Genomic DNA, 14,717 nt, shown 5'->3' with positions numbered 1-14,717 from the left:
TTTTTCTATAAGCTTCCTTCCCCCACACATGTATAGCCTCCCCCATTGTCAGCATCCTCCACCAAAGAGGTGCATTTATTACAAGTGATGAATTGTACATCATTATTATCCAAAGCCCATAGTTTACATTAGGGTTCACTTCTGGCATTGGGCATGAGCATTCTTTGGGTTCAAAGGCACATAACATGTATCTACCGTTATAGTATCAAACAGAATAGTTTCACTGAATTTTTAACACTCTATTTATCCCCTCTTCTCTAACCCCTGGCAACCACTGATCATTTCACTGTCTCCATAGTTTTGCCTTACCCCGAATGTCATACAGTTAGTAACACACAGTATGTAGTCTTCTCAGGTTTGTTTACCTAGTAATATATTTAATTTTCTTCCATGTCTTTTCATGGCTTGATGGCTCACTTCTTTTTTAGTGAGTAACATTCCATCATCTAGATGTACCTACTTTATCCATTCACTTACAAAGGGATGTCAATGTTGTTACAAGTTTTAGCAATTATGAATAGAAATAGTATAAACATTCAAGTGCATGTTTTTGTGTGGACATAGGATTTCAACTTCTTTTGGTAAATACCAAGCAGTATGACTGGTGGATCGTATGGTAACAATATGTTTAGTTTTTAAGAAACAACCAAATTGTTTGGCATAGTAGCTGTGCCATTTTACATTCCCAACAGTGATGAATCCAAGTTTCTGTTACCTCATATCCTTGCCAGTATTTGGTGTTGTCAGTGTTCTGGAGTTTGGCCATTCTACCAGGTATGCCGTGGTATCTCATTGCTGTCTGAACTTGCATTCCTTTAATTATACACAATGTGGAGCATCTTTTCTTATGCTTATTTGTCATCCATCTATCTTCTTTGGTGAGCTATCTATTAAGGTCTCTGGCATGTTTTTATATCAGGTTGTTTATTTTCTTATTGCTGAGGTTTGTTTTAATGTTTGAAAAAAATTTTAATGTTTATTTGAGAAAGGGAGCATTGGGGGAGGGGCAGAGAGAGAGAGAGAGAGAGAGAGAGAGAGAGAGAGAGAATCTGAAGCAGGTTCCAGGCTCTAAACTGTCAACACAGAGCCAGACACAGGGCATGAACTCATGAACGGTGAGATTATAATTTAAGCCAAAGTCGGATGCTCAACCAACTGAGCCATCCAGGTACCCCAGTCTTATTGTTGAGTTTTAAGAGTTCTTTGCATACTTTGTATAACAATCGTTTATTAGACACATCCTTTGGGAATTTTTCCCCCCAGTCACTGTTCTTTTCATTCTCTTGACAATGTATTTTGCAAAGCAGAAATTTTTCATTTTATTGAATTCCAGTTTACCAATTATTTTTTTTTTTTTTTGCTTTCCTGGATTATGCTTTCATCCTTGAATTTAAAAAGTCATTGTCAAACTCAAAATCATCTATATTTTCCTGTATGTTAACTTCTAGGATTTTTATGTTGTTGCTGTTGTTGTTGTTGTTTACACTTAGGTCTTGAATCCATTGTGCGTTAATTTTTGTGAAAAGTCCTGCCTTTTCCACTGGATCCTCCTCTTCTGAGCTATATTCGTATATTATTGTTGTTGTTGTTATTGTTTTTCCTGAAAATCCACCTGAGCTGTTTTAGTCCCTATAATTTCTGGCCATGGTGGTCTGAACACTGATGGTGGTGAGGTTCTGTCACTGTAGGACCAGTCCAAGTCTTCATTGTCAAAGATGACCATTCCTCTGAGATAGATGAGATCACACTAAATCAAGTGCTTCCCCTGGAGGCTTTCAGGGTCACAGAGATTATTGCTGTATCTGTTGCTGGAGCATTATGAAAGGAAAATCATTTCTGAAAGAGTTCATGTTGAAATACATGTACAATCAGGTATTAGTTCATTGGATTGGACATTATAATGAACCACTGACTGGTTTTTCACAGAGAGGTCTAACGAGAGAGCACAATAATTGAGATATGGAGTCGTCGTCTTCCTTTTCAATAAGCCTGATGGTAAAATGGTTGCAGTGTTATTGATAGATGCTCAGGGAACCTTTGACAGTCAATTTGAAAGATTCATCCACAGTATTTGCCCTCAGCAAAATGACCAGCTTAATACAGGTATATAACCAATTCTAAAATGTCTAAGAGAATGATCTTCAGAATCTCCAGCTTTTTGATGAGTATGGCTGGGAAACATTACTGACGGGGGAATATTCCTGAAGCCATTTCAAGGCCTGATATTATTTCTTTGAGAACTAAAGTTCCCCGCATGAATTTGGGGAAGCTGATGGTGGCACCAGATTTTTGGAAAACTTCCTCAAGTTTTCAGAGAACCAACATGAATAACTACAGAATGTTTGAAAACACATCTACTCTGTTTGAAAACATACTGTTTTCTGCTACCTCATCTTGGTTTAATAGCTACCAATCCATACTTTGATAGAAAATTTAAAGAAATAGATGATGAATTCATCAAAACTTGAAAACACAGATTTCTTGTATGCCTTAGTCCTGAGAGCCTAGATTTTAAAGAAATCAAAGGGTGGAAAGATCCAACATGGTGGAGAAGTAGGGAGACCCAAGTTCCCTTGTCCCCCAAACACAGCAGTGTTGAGGCCAAAGGACTTTGAATTCCAACAGTCCAGGCTTCCGAGGGACAAAGACATCTCAAGGGACCCACAGGGACAACCTGGTGGGCCATAGGTACGTGATTTTGAACCGGGAGAGATAAAATGGGCTGCATAGACACAGAGGGGAGAGATCCCCTTCTATAGAGAGACAAAGGGAATAGAAAGAGAGGCGGAGGAAGGGCAGGATTGTGTCTGCACAAGAGAAAAACCTCCTACCGGACAGAGAAAGATCCAATCTCTAACTGTGGGGCTTTCTCCAGGTTGGGGCCAGCTGCCCAGTTCACACACCTGGGGAAGAGATAAGCCACCCCGGGCTCAGTAACCAGTTCACAGGCACAGTCTGCAGTGGGAAAAAGTGATCCCCTTCCTGGAGTGCTGTGGGAAGAAGGTATATATCTGTTCAAAGGACAAAGACTGCCTGCTCCTGCCAGCCAGATGCAAAATATCAGCCTTGTGGAGTGGCACTCCCCAGTACTGGGGCACACAGAATGGGATACTCTAAGACACTGGGGTTTAAACCCCACCCGATTGCCAGCGAGGTGCGAGAGTGAGTGGAGCAGGACAAACCACGCATGCGGCACTGTGAAGTGGGATGGCTTTTCCCTGAAACCAGGGAACCTGCAGTGGGATTCTTTAAGACACTGGGGTTCAATTCTTTAGGACATTGGGGGAGTCAGCAAAGTGGGACAAAATGCCTCATTTGTGGCCACAGCACTGTGAAGACAGCCTAAACAGAGTGGTTTGGGACACCTGGTCCATGGAAGGGAGACTGGGGTGTCGCCATTTTTCTCCCCATCACCAACAAGGTGGGGCCTCAGGGCACTAGACAAGGAGCCCCCAGTGGAGGTGGAACCTGCCTACACCAAACCACACCCCTCCACGCCTGGTAAGAATGTGTTAATTGCAGGGGACGGATCATCCAGACAGAAAATCAATAAAGAAACAGTGACCCTGAATGATACACTGGACCAGATGGACTTGACAGATATATTCAGAACTTTTTATCCTAAAACAACCAAATACACATTCTTCTCGAGTGCACATGGAACATTCTCCAAGATAGATCACATACTAGGTCACAAAACAGCCCTCAATAAATATAAAAGAATTGAGACCATACCATGCACATTTTCAGATCACAATGCTATGAAACTTGAAATCAACCAGAGCAAAGTTTATAAAACCTCCAAATGGATGGAGGTTGAAGAACATCCTACTGAAGAATGAATGGGTCAACCAGAAATTGAAGAATAAATTTAAAAATATATGGAAACAAATGAAAATGAAAACACAACAGTCCAAACCTTTTGGGATGCAGCAAAGCAGTCCTAAGAGGAAAATACATTGTAATCCAGGCCTATCTCAAGAAGCAAGAAAACTCCCAAATACAAAATCTAACAGCACACCTGAAGGAACTAGAAGCAGAGCAACACAGAAACCCCAAGGATAGCAGCAGAAGAAAAATAATGAAGATCAGAGCAGAAATAAATACAGAATACAAAAAAAAGAGGGAAGGAAGGAAGGAAGGAAGGAAGGAAGGAAGGAAGGAAGGAAAGAAGAAAAACCAGAACAGATCAATGAAATTAAGAGCTTGTTTGTGAAAAAAATAAACAAATTGATAAACCACTTGCCAGAGTTTTCAAAAAGAAAATAGAGAAGGCCCAACTGATAAAAATCATGAATGAAAATGGATTTATCACAATCAATCCCTCAGAGAATACTATGAAAAATTATATGCCAAAAAAGTGGCCAACCTGGAAGAAATGGACAAATTGCTAGACACCCACACGCTACCAAAACTCAAATAGGAAGAAATAGAAAATTTGAACAGACCCATAACTAGTCAAGAAATTGAATCAGTTATCAGAAATCTCCCAACAAATAAGAGTACTGGCCCAGATGGCTAACCTGGGGAATTCTACCAGACATTTAAAGCAGAGTTAATACCTACCCTTCTCAAGTTATTCCAAAAATATAAATGGAAGAAAAAATGCTGGACTCATTCTATGAAGCCAGCATTACCTTGATTCCAAACCAGAAAGAGACCCCACAAAAAAAGGAGAATTACAATATCCCTCATGAACATGGATGCAAAATCTCTCCACAAGATACCAGCAAATAACATTCAAAAGCATAGAAAAAGAATTATTCACCACCATCAAGTGGGATTCATTCTGGGCTACAGGGCTAGTTCAATATTCACAAATCAACCAATGTGATACATCACATTAGTAAAAGAAACCATAAAAAAACATATTATCCCATCAATAGATGCAGAAAAAGCATTTGACAAAACCCAGCATCCTTTCTTGGTAAAAACCCTCAAGAAAGTTGGAACAGAAGGAACATATCTAAACATCATAAAAACCATATATGACTGGGAAGATGGAGGCGTAGGAGGACGCTGGGCTCACCGCGCGTCCTGCTGATCACATAGATTCCACCTACACCTGCCTAAATAACCCAGAAAACCGCCAGAGGATTAGCAGAACGGAGTCACCTGACCCAAGTGCAGATGAGAGGCCCACAGAAGAGGGTAGGAAGGGCAGCGAGGCGGTGCGCGCTCCACGGACTGGCGGGAGGGAGCCGGGGCGGAGGGGCGGCTCGCCAGCCAAGCAGAGCCCCCGAGTCCCGCTTGCAAAAGCGGAGGGGCCTGACGGACTGTGTTCCCACAGCAAGCGCGACTTAGCCTCTGGGAGGTCATAAGTTAACAGCTCTGCTCGGAAAGCGGGAAGGCCGGAGGACAAAGGGAGGGTGAGCTGAGGAGCCCCCGGACGACAGAGCTCAGTTTGGCGGGGAACAAAGGCGCTCGCCAGCACCATCTCCCCCGCCCATCCCCCAGCCAAAATCCCAAAGGGAACCGGTTCCAGCCAGGGAAATTGCTCGCTCCGCGCAAACACCCAACTCTGTGCTTCTGCGGAGCCAAACCTCCGGCAGCGGATCTGACTCCCTCCGGCTGCCACAGGGCCCCTCCTGAAGTGGATCACCTAAGGAGAAGCGAGCTAAGCCTGCCCCTCCTCCCGCCGTGCACCTTGCCTTCCCACCCCAGCTAATACGCCAGATCCCCAGCATCACAAGCCTGGCAGTGTGCAAGTAGCCCAGACGGGCCACGCCACCCCACAGTGAATCCCGCCCCTAGGAGAGGGGAAGAGAAGGCACACACCAGTCTGACTGTGGCCCCAGCGGTGGGCTGGGGGCAGACATCAGGACTGACTGCGGCCCCGCCCACCAACTCCAGTTATACACCACAGCACAGGGGAAGTGCCCTGCAGGCCCTCACCACACCAGGGACTATCCAAAATGACCAAGCGGAAGAATTCCCCTCAGAAGAATCTCCAGGAAATAACAACAGCTAATGAGCTGATCAAAAAGGATTTAAATAATATAACAGAAAGTGAATTTAGAATAATAGTCATAAAATTAATCGCTGGGCTGGAAAACAGCATACAGGACAGCAGAGAATCTCTTGCTACAGAGATCAAGGGACTAAGGAACAGTCACGAGGAGCTGAAAAACGCTTTAAAGGAAATGCAAAACAAAATGCAAACCACCACGGCTCGGATGGAAGAGGCAGAGGAGAGAATAGGTGAACTAGAAGATAAAGTTATGGAAAAAGAGGAAGCTGAGAAAAAGAGAGATAAAAAAATCCAGGAGTATGAGGGGAAAATTAGAGAACTAAGTGATACACTAAAAAGAAATAATATACGCATAATTGGTATCCCAGAGGAGGAAGAGAGAGGGAAAGGTGCTGAAGGGGTACTTGAAGAAATAATAGCTGAGAACTTCCCTGAACTGGGGAAGGAAAAAGGCATTGAAATCCAAGAGGCACAGAGAACTCCCTTCAGACGTAACTTGAATCGATCTTCTGCACGACATATCATAGTGAAACTGGCAAAATACAAGGATAAAGAGAAAATTCTGAAAGCAGCAAGGGGTAAACGTGCCCTCACATATAAAGGGAGACCTATAAGACTCGTGACTGATCTCTCTTTTGAAACTTGGCAGGCCAGAAAGAATTGGCACGAGATTTTCAGTGTGCTAGACAGAAAAAATACGCAGCCGAGAATCCTTTATCCAGCAAGTCTGTCATTTAGAATAGAAGGAGAGATAAAGGTCTTCCCAAACAAACAAAAACTGAAGGAATTTGTCACCACTAAACCAGCCCTACAAGAGATCCTAAGGGGGACTCTGTGAGACAAAGTACCAGAGACATCACTACAAGCATAAAACATACAGACATCACAATGACTCTAAACCCATATCTTTCTATAATAACACTGAATGTAAATGGATTAAATGCGCCAACCAAAAGACATAGGGTATCAGAATGGATAAAAAAACAAGACCCATCTATTTGCTGTCTACAAGAGACTCATTTTAGACCTGAGGACACCTTTAGATTGAGAGTGAGGGGATGGAGAACTATTTATCATGCTACTGGAAGCCAAAAGAAAGCTGGAGTAGCCATACTTATATCAGACAAACTAGACTTTAAATTAAAGGCTGTAACAAGAGATGAAGAAGGGCATTATGTAATAATTACAGGGTCTATCCATCAGGAAGAGCTAACAATTATAAATGTCTATGCGCCGAATACCGGAGCCCCCAAATATATAAAACAATTACTCATAAACAGAAGCAACCTTATTGATAAGAATGTGGTAATTGCTGGGGACTTTAACACCCCACTTACAGAAATGGATAGATCATCTAGACACACGGTCAATAAAGAAACAAGGGCCCTGAATGAGACACTGGATCAGATGGACTTGACAGATATATTTAGAACTCTGCATCCCAAAGCAACAGAATATACTTTCTTCTCGAGTGCACATGGAACATTCTCCAAGATAGATCATATACTGGGTCACAAAACAGCCCTTCATAAGTTTACAAGAATTGAAATTATACCATGCATACTTTCAGACCACAATGCTATGAAGCTTGAAATCAACCACAGGAAAAAGTCTGGAAAACCTCCAAAAGAATGGAGGTTAAAGAACACCCTACTAACGAATGAGTGGGTCAACCAGACAATTAGAGAAGAAATCAAAAAATATATGGAAACAAACGAAAATGAAAATACAACAATCCAAACGCTTTGGGACACAGCAAAGGCAGTCCTGAGAGGAAAATACATTGCAATCCAGGCCTATCTCAAGAAACAAGAAAAATCCCAAATACAAAATCTAACAGCACACCTAAAGGAAATAGAAGCAGAACAGCAAAGGCAGCCTAAACCCAGCAGAAGAAGAGAAATAATAAAGATCAGAGCAGAAATAAACAATATAGAAACTAAAAAAACTGTAGAGCAGATCAACGAAACCAAGAGTTGGTTTTTTGAAAAAATAAACAAAATTGACAAACCTCTAGCCAGGCTTCTCAAAAAGAAAAGGGAGATGACCCAAATAGATAAAATCATGAATGAAAATGGAATTATTACAACCAATCCCTCAGAGATACAAACAATTATCAGGGAATACTATGAAAAATTATATGCCAACAAATTGGACAACCTGGAAGAAATGGACAAATTCCTGAACACCCACACTCTTCCAAAACTCAATCAAGAGGAAAGAGAAAGCTTGAGCAGACCCATAACCAGGGAAGAAATTGAATCGGTTATCAAAAATCTCCCAACAAATAAGAGTCCAGGACCAGATGGCTTCCCAGGGGAGTTCTACCAGACGTTTAAAGCAGAGATAATACCTATCCTTCTCAAGCTATTCCAAGAAATAGAAAGGGAAGGAAAACTTCCAGACTCATTCTATGAAGCCAGTATTACTTTGATTCCTAAACCAGACAGAGACCCAGTCAAAAAAGAGAACTACAGGCCAATATCCCTGATGAATATGGATGCAAAAATTCTCAATAAGATACTAGCAAATCAAATTCAACAGCATATAAAAAGAATTATTCACCATGATCAAGTGGGATTCATTCCTGGGATGCAGGGCTGGTTCAACATTCGCAAATCAATCAACGTGATCCATCACATTAACAAAAAAAAAGAGAAGAACCATATGATCCTGTCAATCGATGCAGAAAAGGCCTTTGACAAAATCCAGCACCCTTTCTTAATAAAAACCCTTGAGAAAGTAGGGATAGAAGGAACATACTTAAAGATCATAAAAGCCATTTATGAAAAGCCCACAGCTAACATCACCCTCAACGGGGAAAAACTGAGAGCTCTTTCCCTGAGATCAGGAACACGACAGGGATGCCCACTCTCACCGCTGTTGTTTAACATAGTGCTGGAAGTTCTAGCATCAGCAATCAGACAACAAAAGGATATCAAAGGCATCAAAATTGGCAAAGATGAAGTCAAGCTTTCACTTTTTGCAGATGACATGATATTATACATGGAAAATCCGATAGACTCCACCAAAAGTCTGCTAGAACTGATACATGAATTCAGCAAAGTCACAGGATACAAAATCAATGTACAGAAATCAGTTGCATTCTTATACACTAACAATGAAGCCACAGAAAGACAAATAAAGAAACTGATCCCATTCACAATTGCACCAAGAAGCATAAAATACCTAGGAATAAATCTAACCAAAGATGTAAAGGATCTGTATGCTGAAAACTATAGAAAGCTTATGAAGGCAATTGAAGAAGATTTAAAGAAATGGAAAGACATTCCCTGCTCATGGAATGGAAAAATAAATATTGTCAAAATGTCAATACTACCCAAAGCTATCTACACATTCAATGCAATCCCAATCAAAATTGCAGCAGCATTCTTCTCGAAATTAGAACAAGCAATCCTAAAATTCATATGGAACCACAAAAGGCCCCGAATAGCCAAAGGAATTTTGAAGAAGAAGACCAAAGCAGGAGGCATCACAATCCCAGACTTTAGCCTCTACTACAAAGCTGTCATCATCAAGACAGCATGGTATTGGCACAAAAACAGACACACAGACCAATGGAATAGAATAGAAACCCCAGAACTAGACCCACAAACGTATGGCCAACTCATCTTTGACAAAGCAGGAAAGAACATCCAATGGAAAAAAGACAGCCTCTTTAACAAATGGTGCTGGGAGAACTGGACAGCAACATGCAGAAGGTTGAAACTAGACCACTTTCTCACACCATTTACAAAAATAAACTCAAAATGGATAAAGGACCTAAATGTGAGACAGGAAACCATCAAAACCTTAGAGGAGAAAGCAGGAAAAGACCTCTCTGACCTCAGCCGTAGCAATCTCTTACTCGACACATCTCCAAAGCAAGGGAATTAAAAGCAAAAGTGAATTACTGGGACCTTATGAAGATAAAAAGCTTCTGCACAGCAAAGGAAACAACCAACAAAACTAAAAGGCAACCAACGGAATGGGAAAAGATATTTGCAAATGACATATCGGACAAAGGGCTAGTATCTAAAATCTATAAAGAGCTCACCAAACTCCACACCCGAAAAACAAATAACCCAGTGAAGAAATGGGCAGAAAACATGAATAGACACTTCTCTAAAGAAGACATCCAGATGGCCAACAGGCACATGAAAAGATGTTCAGCGTCGCTCCTTATCAGGGAAATACAAATCAAAACCACACTCAGGTATCACCTCACGCCAGTCAGAGTGGCCAAAATGAGCAAATCAGGAGACTATAGATGCTGGAGAGGATGTGGAGAAACGGGAACCCTCTTGCACTGTTGGTGGGAATGCAAATTGGTGCAGCCGCTCTGGAAAGCAGTGTGGAGGTTCCTCAGAAAATTAAAAATAGACCTACCCTATGACCCAGCAATAGCACTGCTAGGAATTTATCCAAGGGATACAGGAGTACTGATGCATAGGGGCACTTGTACCCCAATGTTCATAGCAGCACTCTCAACAATAGCCAAATTATGGAAAGAGCCTAAATGTCCATCAACTGATGAATGGATAAAGAAATTGTGGTTTATATACACAATGGAATACTACGTGGCAATGAGAAAAAATGAAATATGGCCTTTTGTAGCAACGTGGATGGAACTGGAGAGTGTGATGCTAAGTGAAATAAGCCATACAGAGAAAGACAGATACCATATGTTTTCACTCTTATGTGGATCCTGAGAAACTTAACAGGAACCCATGGGGGAGGAGAAGGAAAAAAACAAACAAAAAAAAAAGGACGTTAGAGTGGGAGAGAGCCAAAGCATAAGAGACTGTTAAAAACTGAGAACAAACTGAGGGTTGATGGGGGGTGGGAGGGAGGGGAGGGTGGGTGATGGGTATTGAGGAGGGCACCTTTTGGGATGAGCACTGGGTGTTGAATGGAAACCAATTTGTCAATAAATTTCATATAAAAAAAAAACCATATATGAAAAGCCCACAGTTAATATCATCCTCAATGAAGAAAAATTAACAGCTTTCCTCCTGAGATCAGGAATACGACAGGGATGTCCACTCTCACCAGTGTTGTTTAACATAGTGTTGGAATTCCTAGCGTCAGCAATTAGACAAAAAAAGGAAATAAAAGGCATCAAAACTGGCAAAGAAGTCAAACTTTCACTTTTCACAGATGACACGATACTCTACATGGAAAACCCAAAAGACTCCACCAAAAGGCTGCTAGAACTGATATTTGAATTCAGCAAAATTGCAGGGTGCAAAATCAACGTACAGAAATTTGTTGCATTTCTATACACAAATAATGAAACAACAGAAAGAGAAATCAAGAAATTGATGACATTTACAATTACACCAAGAACCAAAAAATACCTAGGAATAAACCTAACCAAATATGTAAAAGATCTGTATACTGAAAACTATAGAAAATTTATGAAGAAAATTGAAGACACAAAGAAATGGAAAAATATTCCATGCTCATGGATTAGAAGAATAAATATTGTTAAAATGTCGATACTACCCAAAGCAATCTACACATTCAATGCAATCCCAATCAAAATTGCAACAGCATTCTTCTCAAAGCTAGAATAAACGATCCTAAAATTCATATGGAACCACAAAAGACCCTCAATAGCCAAAGTAATACCAAAAGAAAAAACCAAAGCGGGAGGCATCACAATCCCAGACTCTAGCCTCTACTACAAAGCTGTAATCATCAAGATAGTATGGTACTGCAGAAAAACAGACCCATTGACCAATGGAATAGAAGAGAGACTCCAGAATTGGACCCACGAATGTATAGCCAACTAATCTTTGACAAAATAGGAAAGAATATCCAATGGAAAAAAAGACAGTTTCTTTAGCAAATGGTGCTGGGAGAACTGGATAGCAACATGCAGAAGAATTAAACTAGACCACTTTCTTACATCATTCACAAAAATAAACTCAAAATGGATGAAAGACCTAAGTGTGAGACAGGAAGCCATCAAAACCCTAGAAGAGAAAGCAGGCAACAACCTCTTTGACCTCAGTGCAGCAATTTCTTGCTTGACACATATCCAAAAGCAAGGGAATTAAAAGCAAAAATGAACTATTGGGACCTCATCAAGATGAAAATCTTCTGCACTGCAAGGGAAACAATCAACAAAAGTAAAAGGCAACTGACGGAACAGGAAAAGTTATTTGCAAATGACATATGAAATAAAGGGTTAGTATCCAGAATCTATAAAGAACTTCTTAAACTCAACACCTGAAAAACAAATAATCCAGTGAGGAAATGGGTGGAAGACATGAATAGACACTTTTCCAAAGAAGACATCCAGATGGCCAACAGGCACATGGAAAGATGCTCAACGTCACTCATCATCAGGGAAATACAAATCTAAACCACACTGAGACACCACCTCACGCCAGTCAGAGTGGCTACAATGAACACATCAGGAAACTACAGATGCTGGCAAGGATGTGGAGAAATGGGAACTCTCTTGCACTGTTAGTGGGAATGCAAACTGGTGCAGCTGCTCTGGAAAACCATGTGGAGCTTCCTCAAAAAATTAAAAAACAGAATTAACCCTATAACCCAGCAACAGCACTACTAGGAATTTATCCAAAGGATACAACAGTGCTAATGTATAGGGGTACATGTACCCAATGTTTATAGCAGTGCTTTCAACAATAGCCAAATTATGGAAAGAGCCTAAATGTCCATCAACTGACAAGTGGATAAAGAAGATGCGGTTTATATATATACAATGGAATACTACTTGGCAATGAGAAAGAATGTAATCTGGCCATTTGCAGCAACGTGGATGGAACTGGAAGGTATTACACTGAGTGAAATAACTCAGAGAAAGAGACATATCATATATTTTCACTCATATGTGGATCTTGAGAAATTTAACAAAAGACCATGGGGGAAAGAGAAAGGGGAAAAAAAAATGGTTACAAACAGAGACAGAGTGAGGCAAACCATAAGAGACTCTTAAATACAAAGAACAATTTGAGGGTTGATGGGGGACTGTGGGAGAGGGGAAAATGGGTGATGAGCATTGATGGGGGCAATTGGTGGGATAAACATTTGGAGTTTTATGCAAGTGATAAACCACAGAAATCTACTCCAAAAACCAAGAGCACACTTTACACACTGTATGTTAGCAAATTTGACAATAAATTATATTTTAAAAAAAAGAAAGAAAATGTAAATAAAGGGAAAAAAAGAATTCAAAGGGAATAAAATCAGTTTCCAAGGTCTGGCAGACTACTTCAAGGTTTATATAAAAATCTATCAAGGTGAAGAATTACCAAATCCCAAATCCATGTATAGGCCACAGCAGAAACTAACAATTTAGTGTCCATAGCAACTGGTAAAGGCACATACAACACAACAAGATTTGTGGTTACAAGAAACCATTTCTGGTCCCAACTGACTTGCAGACCAAATATCTGGAGCTTAAGGAAGAATTTGTAAAACTATATTGAAGGGTGAAAAAGATGTATGAAGAAGAATGTAGCTACTGTTATTAGCAGCAGTTAGGGAGTAAAACATAAACTCTACATCTATTATCAAGCATAATAATAGCAAAATATCTTCCATACAGCTCATACCACACCACCCTGTTTATTGTCATCTTTATCATATGAGCGATTGCTGGTTTAACTAGATTCATTGGTTTGGACATTACAGCTCAACTATGCAATATGATAATGGAATTGACCCTTATCACCCTGTGCTCCAGGGCATATATTTGCTACTCTGGAGAATACCAACAGCTGGGTGCTGTAAGAGATCAGGTAGGTACACCCTTGTGGGACTTGGCCTTTTTATAAGCTTTATAGTATGGCAGCAACTGATAAAAAAAATCTGTATCATCAATGTTTTCCTGCTCCAAAGTAAGATTCTACTAAACCACCAGCAAGGGAGAAAATTTAATTCAAATTTTTAAAAATGCAGATGTGTAACCAATTTTCAGTTCAATATTAAGTTTTTATATCTCTATGCAAACATTCAAATTGCTTTTATCAGAACAGAGTAAAACACCAAACACCTCTGAAGACTGCAAAATGGTACAGTTCTTTTACTTCAGTGTTTAATAAGCAGATGTATGTATACATGGTTGTATCATTTTGTTAGTATGCTATTTCCTGATTTTGTGTTCAAATAGGCTGTCATAACTTAAAGTATTTGTCAATCTACAACACTGGTACTTCTGTTCTCAAGTTTACTAAATTCTATCACTGGGTTATAATTAAACCATATTTTTAAAGGTTGTGAAAGTTATTAAGTCTGTGTAGAAATTCATGTTTTTGCATATGGGTGATGAGTTGTTTCAGCACCATCCATTGAAAAGAAAATCCTTGCTCTATTGTCTTCTCTCTGTGCCTTGGTGAAAGATGAGTGGACTCTATTTACAGGGGTCTAATTCTGGGTCTCTATTCTGTTCCAGTGACCTATTTATCTTTTATTTTGCCAACATCACACTGTCCTGATTGCTATAACTTGTAGTAGGGAGTGTAGCTGGGAATGATGACATCCATGAACATAGAATATCTATTTATTGAGTTATTCTTTGATAGGTTCCATTAGAGTTGTGTAGTTTTCCTTATATGTATGTATACATATTTTGTTAGATTTCTACCTAATTGTTTCATTTTTGTACATTAATGTAAATTATATTGTGATTTTTTTATATTTCAAATACCACTTGCTCACTGCCACTATATAGGAACACAATTAACTTTTTTATATTAACCTAGCATCT

At 40.0% G+C, this 14,717-nt stretch overlaps 1 pseudogene; it reads left to right on the top strand.

Annotated features, from left to right (window-relative positions):
- The window catches only part of LOC115501271, a 138,506-nt pseudogene extending 124,618 nt beyond the window's left edge, over nt 1–13,888 (top strand).
- The last annotated feature ends 829 nt before the right edge of the window (nt 13,889–14,717 follow it).

This window comes from Lynx canadensis, chromosome A2 (assembly GCF_007474595.2).
Source record: "Lynx canadensis isolate LIC74 chromosome A2, mLynCan4.pri.v2, whole genome shotgun sequence".
NCBI lineage: Eukaryota > Metazoa > Chordata > Mammalia > Carnivora > Felidae > Lynx > Lynx canadensis.
Note: the sequence above shows the minus strand (reverse complement) of the source record. Positions and strands in the feature narration are given on the sequence as shown.